At 36.4% G+C, this 7,973-nt stretch overlaps 1 protein-coding gene across 1 annotated transcript in view; it reads left to right on the top strand.

Moving 5' to 3' along the window:
- The first annotated feature begins 376 nt into the window (after positions 1 to 376).
- LOC134537738 (cadherin-23-like) overlaps positions 377 to 7,973 on the top strand; it is an 84,847-nt gene continuing 77,250 nt past the window's right edge. The window contains exon 1 of the mRNA XM_063378498.1: positions 377 to 499. The gene's annotated coding sequence lies outside the window, so the exon portion shown is untranslated. The remainder of the gene's footprint in view (positions 500 to 7,973) is intronic.

Here is a 7,973-nt window from a genome sequence, read left to right as displayed (position 1 = left end):
TTCTCTTTTTTCAGCTCCATTAGAATGAAATCAGAAGAGAAAAACTGAACACAAAATATAATAAATACGATATTCACATAATCAAACATTTTAAATTACAAGTAGGAGTATTAAAGTGATAATAATACATGAGTGTCAGTAGCGTGATCTAGGAAGAGTTTACTTTAACTCCAATAATTAATTTGTTCTATTCTTAATTACTGAACATTATTTCAAGATATTTAGTGAAAGGACAAATAAAGTGGAGGAAATAACATTGTGTAAGTTAACCCACGCTGTTTACAGAAATCGTTGAACAATTGCTAACTATAATCAATCACTGTTATCGTTATCAAGCACATGAGTGATAAAAGCGAAATTCTCGCGCTTGGGTGACAGTTTGAAGACATCTACCGGTGTAACGTAGTGTTACTTGGGATTACCAGTTACTGTGCATCGAAAAGCTGTTACTGAATTCTATCCGAAAACTGAAGGAAGGTAAAATATTAAGAGCTGCATGGTGAGTAAAATTAATTACAGCAATATGTTCAAGACCAGTTGTAACTAGTTATTAGTGTATAAGCAAATGTGTGAATATAATTAATTATATGTATTGTGACTTTTTATATATATAATAGTTATGGATTTCTGTGTTAATCTTTATTTATATTGTCATATTAGCAAAACATGGCATGGGCTACAGTTGCTTAGTTTCTAAGAAAAACATCCGTTTTCGTAAACAGACAAAACTCTGGATTATAATGATACTATCGGAAGTACCCGGCGTGACCCGGGCTAAACACATCATGATGTAAGGAATATCACTACCTAGTTTCAAGGAAGAGGAACAAACACTTCAAGCCAAAGGTTGAAAACCCTTCTATTTAAAACATCGGAGAGTACTTGAGATCCAGCTTTAGTTCTAATATTAGTTCTAATGAATGTGTTGGTAAAATTAGAAGGTGAAGTTTTGTTACTGCACTAATGTCTGAAAATGTTAGGCTTTATAATGATCTGAACCGATCATAGCTTAAGGGGCCCGCATAGTTTATCTGTTTTGGTGAGACGGGATGATAAGTGCGACGCTCGCTGGACTTTATAGCGCGGGATCGCCTCTGATCTGTCGCGCAGTATTCTCGTCGTGCGTAAGACAGCTATGAGACTTGAGCGGTAAGCATAATATTATATGGCGGAGAAATGAAGACAAAGGTGTAATGTAAGACCCTTGGGTGCTTTCAAGAGTCTGTAATGGATGTTTCATGCCTAAATGGTATTATTCTGCAAACACATATTGTTTTTAGCCATTTTCAGTCTTCTAAAGATGCAATATAAAAACGAAAAACGAAAACATAACTACTCATCCACTTTCAACCTACACTTAAATGCTTTCCTTAAACAGACACCACTCTAACATGCGTGTTTTTTTTCCTGAAGTTCTGCACACCGCATGTGTGCCCGAGTAGGCGTGACCCTTAAGACGAGAAAAAAAAAATTGGCACTGCGTCGTGGTGAACGGCAGTTCTTTTAACGCGAAACGTCAACGGTGGACAGTTACGTTAAGCGTACTGAATTGAAATGATAGCGAGACATTGACCGCGTGCCTAATTATACTTCAACGTGAGACAGATATCGTAAGTCGATCACAAACGTTGCAAAAATCGATCAGTCGGGGTTAGTTTAGAATAAACGAACGCTTTGCATCTTTTCGTTTGCTGCTCGCCAACAGTCACGCATCGCGTCGATTCGACCGATGAATTGGGCGTCGCGTCGTCTTCAGTCGCCATGTCCACGGGATCGTGTTCAGAGGCGCTAACCGTCGTTCTCCAGAGCGAGTCACGTCAGCTATGCGACGTCCCCGAAGACATCCTGTTCCCCCGGAGTCGGACATTGGAACGCCTCATTTTCCCAACGATATGCTCAGTCTGTATTTTCAGCTGGACACAATTATTTGACCCCGGTCTCTAGTCTCTCTCGATGACCCCGCTCACACTTTCACACACACACACCCTCTCTTTGTGAGCGTGAGTGTTTTGTCAACGAGAGGAATGATTCAGAAAACAAAACAAAAACCATTATGGAATGTGCTGTGTTATTGGAGCCACTGTAGTTTTTTTGTTTTATTTTTTCAATTTTCTCGAGATGTAGTAATGAACTTACGTTCACCATTTTCTTACGAAACAATCACTTAAGCTACGCATACCTTACTCACCCTATCTGGTATCTACTTTAGTGGACGCACAGAAACGTTATCACTTTCATGTTAACAGATAAAGAAGTGAAAATATGTGGACATGATGGCGATAAAATAAGATAAAGCTTGTCAATAGTATAGATTGTACGACTGGAATGAAGTAAGAAATTTAGCATGTTCGCAAAGTAGGAGACCACTCTGCTTCCATTCCTATGGTGAATAATGTGAATAAGAAACTATAGAGCGGAGTGGCGTATCCCTTGAGGGGCTGACCCCGTCTGATCCCAACTTAAAACAGACACAAGACGTTTTGAAGAAGGGCGGAGGGAGTATTTAGAAAAACATTGGTTTTTGAGCATAAGCTCCCTCCTTCACGAGCTTCTGCATCTGCCAATTATATAATGCATGCGCCAATAAAGTTTGGTGCTAATGTTAGTGATCAAGCGTTCTTCTTATCTCATATTACAAAAATTAAGTTCCAGTCGGAAAATGTGTCCTCTATAGTCAACTTATGAGTCCTATATGGCTAGGTTATGTGTCCTCTTTGCAAATGTTATGCGTCCTCTGTGGTTAGGTTATGTGTCCTCTATGGTAATTTTATGTATCCTCTATGGTCAGCTTATGTATCCTCCATCTTCAAGTTCTTGCATCAAAGGACAAACCGACGATGGTAAAGACTCACACACATTGCGACTCTTATTCGTATGTCCTACAAGTGAACCTCGGATTAGAGAGATAATGATCTATCACTCTACTCGGTGAGTCACACAGGGTTCTCACAGAGGTATCGAAACGTACAGACGTGGTGAGCACAGCCACTTTCGGAAACCACCTTAGTAACTGAATCACTAAACACCACATAAAAAAACTCTTCGTGAAAACGTTCATACGACTTTAGATAAGCTCGTGTTTTTTTGCTAACGCGTTCTAGATAGCAGATGTTATCTCTGGTGCACCGGACGCACAGAGAGAAGATTCCCATGATATTCCAAAAAAAGAAAACACACATTATAAGCTATGAACAACCAGTGTAAGGTTGAAAGCGGCATCGAGGCGGTGACCTGGTGAAAATTCCGCAGCCGTAAGTGAAGTCTTTCGAGTTCTCCATGTGCAGCAGAAGCGCACTGTGTGTCGCAAAACTTAATCGTAACTCCGTGAGGACATGGTTCGCAGTAGCTACTGGCCTTAGCTACTGACAACACTGAAGAATTGTCAACCACACGCGAGTAAGTGCAGTTTCAAAACTCTGACTTTCCACTTCTGAAATACTGAGCTACCATGTTTTCGAATTTCCTATGGTTCCCCAAAATATCCATGGCCGATTCCTTTTCTAGTTTCCCTGCATTGTGTTAGTTGTATGTTTCCGTCTCTGATGATCTCCACTGTCAATGTGACGCAAATCCAATTACAAAACATTAAAAAAAAAATAAAAAATGAGACCATGTGTCTGTTAAGGCCTGTCTACAATACTCCGTCCGTATCCTTACCCTAATATAAATGACGTCACACTGTTACACGAAAAACCACCCTGTCTACAATTGCGATGTCTAATGTCCGAATCTACTGATTAATAAAATAGTCACCAAAGCGCAGTAAATATAGAGCGCCAAAATAATTGTTCTTTTTATTGGTGGTGTTTACTATTTTCGTGCGCTGTAAATGTGTACGCAGCTAAGTTTTGAATATTTAGTTAACTTGTGAAATTTGTGGGAGGTCAATAATATTCATTTATCCTGTAAGTCAAAAGCTAACTCTAATAAAAGTCCGTTATTTTCTGTTTACCTTTTGAATCGGGAACAGGAAACAGCAACAGTGTTCATTCTTCTATGGTATCAAAAGACACAGATAGGGGGAAAAAACGTTCAAGTTGACCAATGTACTCGGAGCAGTGAGTTGAAAAAATAAGGGATGGTTTGAAAAAAAATTCATAACTCCCTTTATTGGTACACTATCAAATCCTTTCAAATTGTTTGAATATGTCATAATTTTTATATAAAACTTTTTTTTGAAACTATTTTTAATAATACAAACTAATCCTGCAAGGGGTGGGCATAACAAGGGTAGAAAAGCAAAACATCATTACTTTTCTTTAACTTTCATTTCCATTACAAATTATTTTAAGACGCCTAAACGTTATCTAAAACCTTTGGCTGGAACAATTTTTGATGAAACGAACTATTACCGTAAAAACAGGGGTTGAAATTAAAAAAAAAAAAAAACTCTTTTAGTATCAAATTCGTCCGAATTTATTTATAACTAATCTTAATATTACCTTAAACCTTTGTCCAAAAAATTTATACGACCACGTATTAGTGCAAGGAATGAAAAATAGTGTTTTCAGGTCAAAAATAATTGCATAACTACATTAGTAGGCATAATATGAAATTCGTTAAGGCATTCAATGCTGGATGCATTAAGTTAAAATCAATCAAAATACTTTCGCTCAATGGAATATAAGAAAATGTTAAATCGATCTTTTAAAATATTGGCGAACATATAGGTTGTTATGTACATTATGTACTCTAAATGTTCCAGGAGTTTGTAGAAATTTTAAAAAATTTCCAGAAGAAATATGTACGTACTTCGAAATCTATCTACGCCTCCAGGCTTTCCGAAAGGATTTTTTTTTTAAATATAAACTTAGCTCATTTTGTAATAAAAAAACAGTTCATTTTTAATTTTACATCCATTTATAAATTATGTGCGTAATTATAAGTTTACTGTGCCTGAAGCTGAAAATAATTTGTTTCATCGACGTTCCTCACATATTTAAAAGTCTATCTTGTTGTATCAGCAAAATGTTCATTTCTCACAGTCTTTAGCTTTCAATTTAACTATACGACTCAGAGTTTGTTAACTAAATAAATAATGTAAACGTTAAAAGTTGTAGAGAATACTACAACACTGTAGGCACTGCAACAAAGTGGCATTTAGCAAATTGAAATTTGTATCCCCTTAAATGTAACAAAAGTTGTAGAGCAGGAACAATTTTCTCACCCTGAATAGATAAAATTAATGTAATAGGAATAGGTATGTTAAAAGGTTTTTTTTTAGTCTTATGTTTAATGTTTTCGAAAAATAAACAAAAAACTGGAAAAATATATTACTACCTATTTCTAAAGTTAATGATGTATACGATGATTTAAGAATTGTTTTGAAGAGGAACTCAGGTTTTTATTTTCATTTTAAAGTTCTTACATATATATTACATGTGATAAGGCATATTCGTGACATTCTTACGTAATATCATTCTCAAATTAATTAAGTTCTTATGTAAAAGTTTAAGTAATAAAGGAGTTAGTAAAATAATAATAATAATAATAATTCATGCCTAGTAATTGCTAATTTTGTGCCAGACTTAGGCAAACCCAAAAGTGAATCTATGCATCACCTAGAATTTGAGAACAAAGAAACTCTGTTACAATGAGATAGTGCACATTAAAGTACACACATATCAACCAAAATATTAATTTAACTCTAACCGGAGATGAGAAGAATTCAGATTCTCGGTTATTCATTACACTGTAATACATTAAAAAGATAGTGCAAATATTAAGACTTGTTTACAAGCTTATATGTATCATTGTCATCATTACTTATTCATAATGATTCCATGTAAGCATTTATAGCATATAGCATGTAAGAAACCCATAATATTCTTTATATTTGCAGCATTGTTTTAAATGAAATGGTTTTATTTTTCAGACATTACATTTTAAGTCATTACAGTAAAAATAGAGCTTTTTAATAGTTAATTTTCGTCATATATAGAAATCCCAAGCAGTAATGGTTTATTTGAACTATTTTTCTTAGCTTTTGCTTCTCCTTGGATTTAAAGCCATTTTAAAACGTAGACTTTTACAATAATTAAGCTTTAATATTAGAGCATCGCATCGATGAAGATGTCTTCATTACGAGTCCTTTGGGCTCTAGCACAGCAGTAAAAAAAAAAAAAAAAAAAATAAAAAATTGTCTACCGCGATATTTTCTGTTCAGATGCAAACGTAGTGCAATCATGCTTTCTGACTTTTCTTAGTGCAGAGCCAGGGAGTAACTACGATACGTCGGTCGATAAGACTTCGTATGGTTTTCAAGACCCGGAGTAGAGATTTTTGCCAATACTAATAAGTTTTTTTTTTTTGATTCGCCGTCTTCTTTACACCCTAGGAGTTATAAGAGTCAGGAACAAATGATCCTAGGTCAAAAATATTTGGTAACTCACATAAAGAAGAAGAGAAAGACTTGAGGTTTATTTTATTGTGTTCTTTTTTCTACGTGGCACAAAAGCAGACATCTTGAAAAAAATACAATTGCGAATTAAGATTCGTCTGAAGGTGAAACTGCTTGTAAAATGCCTAATATCGTGCCACAAATGATGGAAGTTTAATCCAATTATGTTGTATGTGTTCTAACGTAAGATCGTCAATACGAATATACTCCGTATAACCGGTAGAAATCAAATAAGCACATGTTAACAAAAATGCTTTATTCAAATTATCATGAAATATAAATAAACGATCATCATTGTCATTTGTGACGGGCAGGGGCGTAACAACTAAATTTCCAAAGGGCGGGGGGCAATATACCTTTTTATAAAGAATCATCGATCCCCCCCTATTGAAGCGGGTGGTCCGGGGGTCCTCCCCTGGGAAAAAATTTGTATTTCAAGGTGGAAAATGGTGCTATTTAAGCAGTTTTATTATCTAAAAATTGATTACACAGCACTTTATTTGCCCCGACGTTTGCCCCCACTTCTAGGTTTCAGAGGGGGGGCAAATACCCTTGCCCCCCTCCTGTTGTTGCGCCCCTGGTGACGGGGAACATAATCATTTCATCTTCCTAAAAATCACAAAAACACTGGAACATTACGAACGACACAGAAGTGGATGATCGCGCCGAAACAACCAGCAGGCACCTTGCCCTCGCAACCCTTCCCCGAGAGGATCAGTATCGAGGGCGTGACCCGAGCGACCTGAGAGCATCTCGCTCCCTCGAGTGAAACGGCCATCCGCCATACAGTTTCCGGCAAGTAAAAACGCTCCAGGGCGCCCCGAGAGTTCAGAGGTCAAAAGAGACTTCGACCAAAACAAACCCAATACTTCCAGCTTCCCGGAGAATCAGCAGCAGACGTCGTCGACTGCGTTCCTGAGATTCGTCCGTGTGTACGTAGTTTCATCCGTGAAACCTCGCCATCCCGCCAGTTTCAGAGACGTGCTAGTTGTCCAGTGTGTACATTCTCGGCGCTTAAACAAAACCCTGAGCTGCCGTGAGTGTTGAAGGGGATCTCTTATCATCCACACTGATAAACATTTTTTAGTTATTTCATTGCAGTAATCAGCCACCACAAATACTTCTATAGCTGATACTTCTAATTTATTATCAAGTCTGTGTTGCACAAAGAGCAATTTTTAATACAGTTATAATTTTAATGATTTCGACACGATTGCTATATTAAATAAAGCATTAGCTTGTAATATTAAAATTATGTTTGTCCTACAATAAAAATTAAATGCTTCATAGTGCAAGAACATAATCTCTCATTTTGCTATTGTTTTATTTTACCTCGTGTTGCATTTAATGTGTGACATTTAATAGTAAATGCGTTCATGTAAAATTTGCTGTATGTAATCACCCCAGACATTTACTTGACCATCTGTTCATATATCCATCATATTTATTATTTTTTGAATGTACAACTTAATTTTACTACAGAAAACGGATATCCTTCACTTATGTCAGTTGTGATAGGTATTAAAGTTTAGTCTCAAGTAGGGTCGTAGTATCACGACAGTTCACAATAGGT

This window comes from Bacillus rossius, chromosome 12, assembly GCF_032445375.1.
Source record: "Bacillus rossius redtenbacheri isolate Brsri chromosome 12, Brsri_v3, whole genome shotgun sequence".
Taxonomy (NCBI): Eukaryota; Metazoa; Arthropoda; class Insecta; order Phasmatodea; family Bacillidae; genus Bacillus; species Bacillus rossius.
Note: the sequence above shows the minus strand (reverse complement) of the source record. Positions and strands in the feature narration are given on the sequence as shown.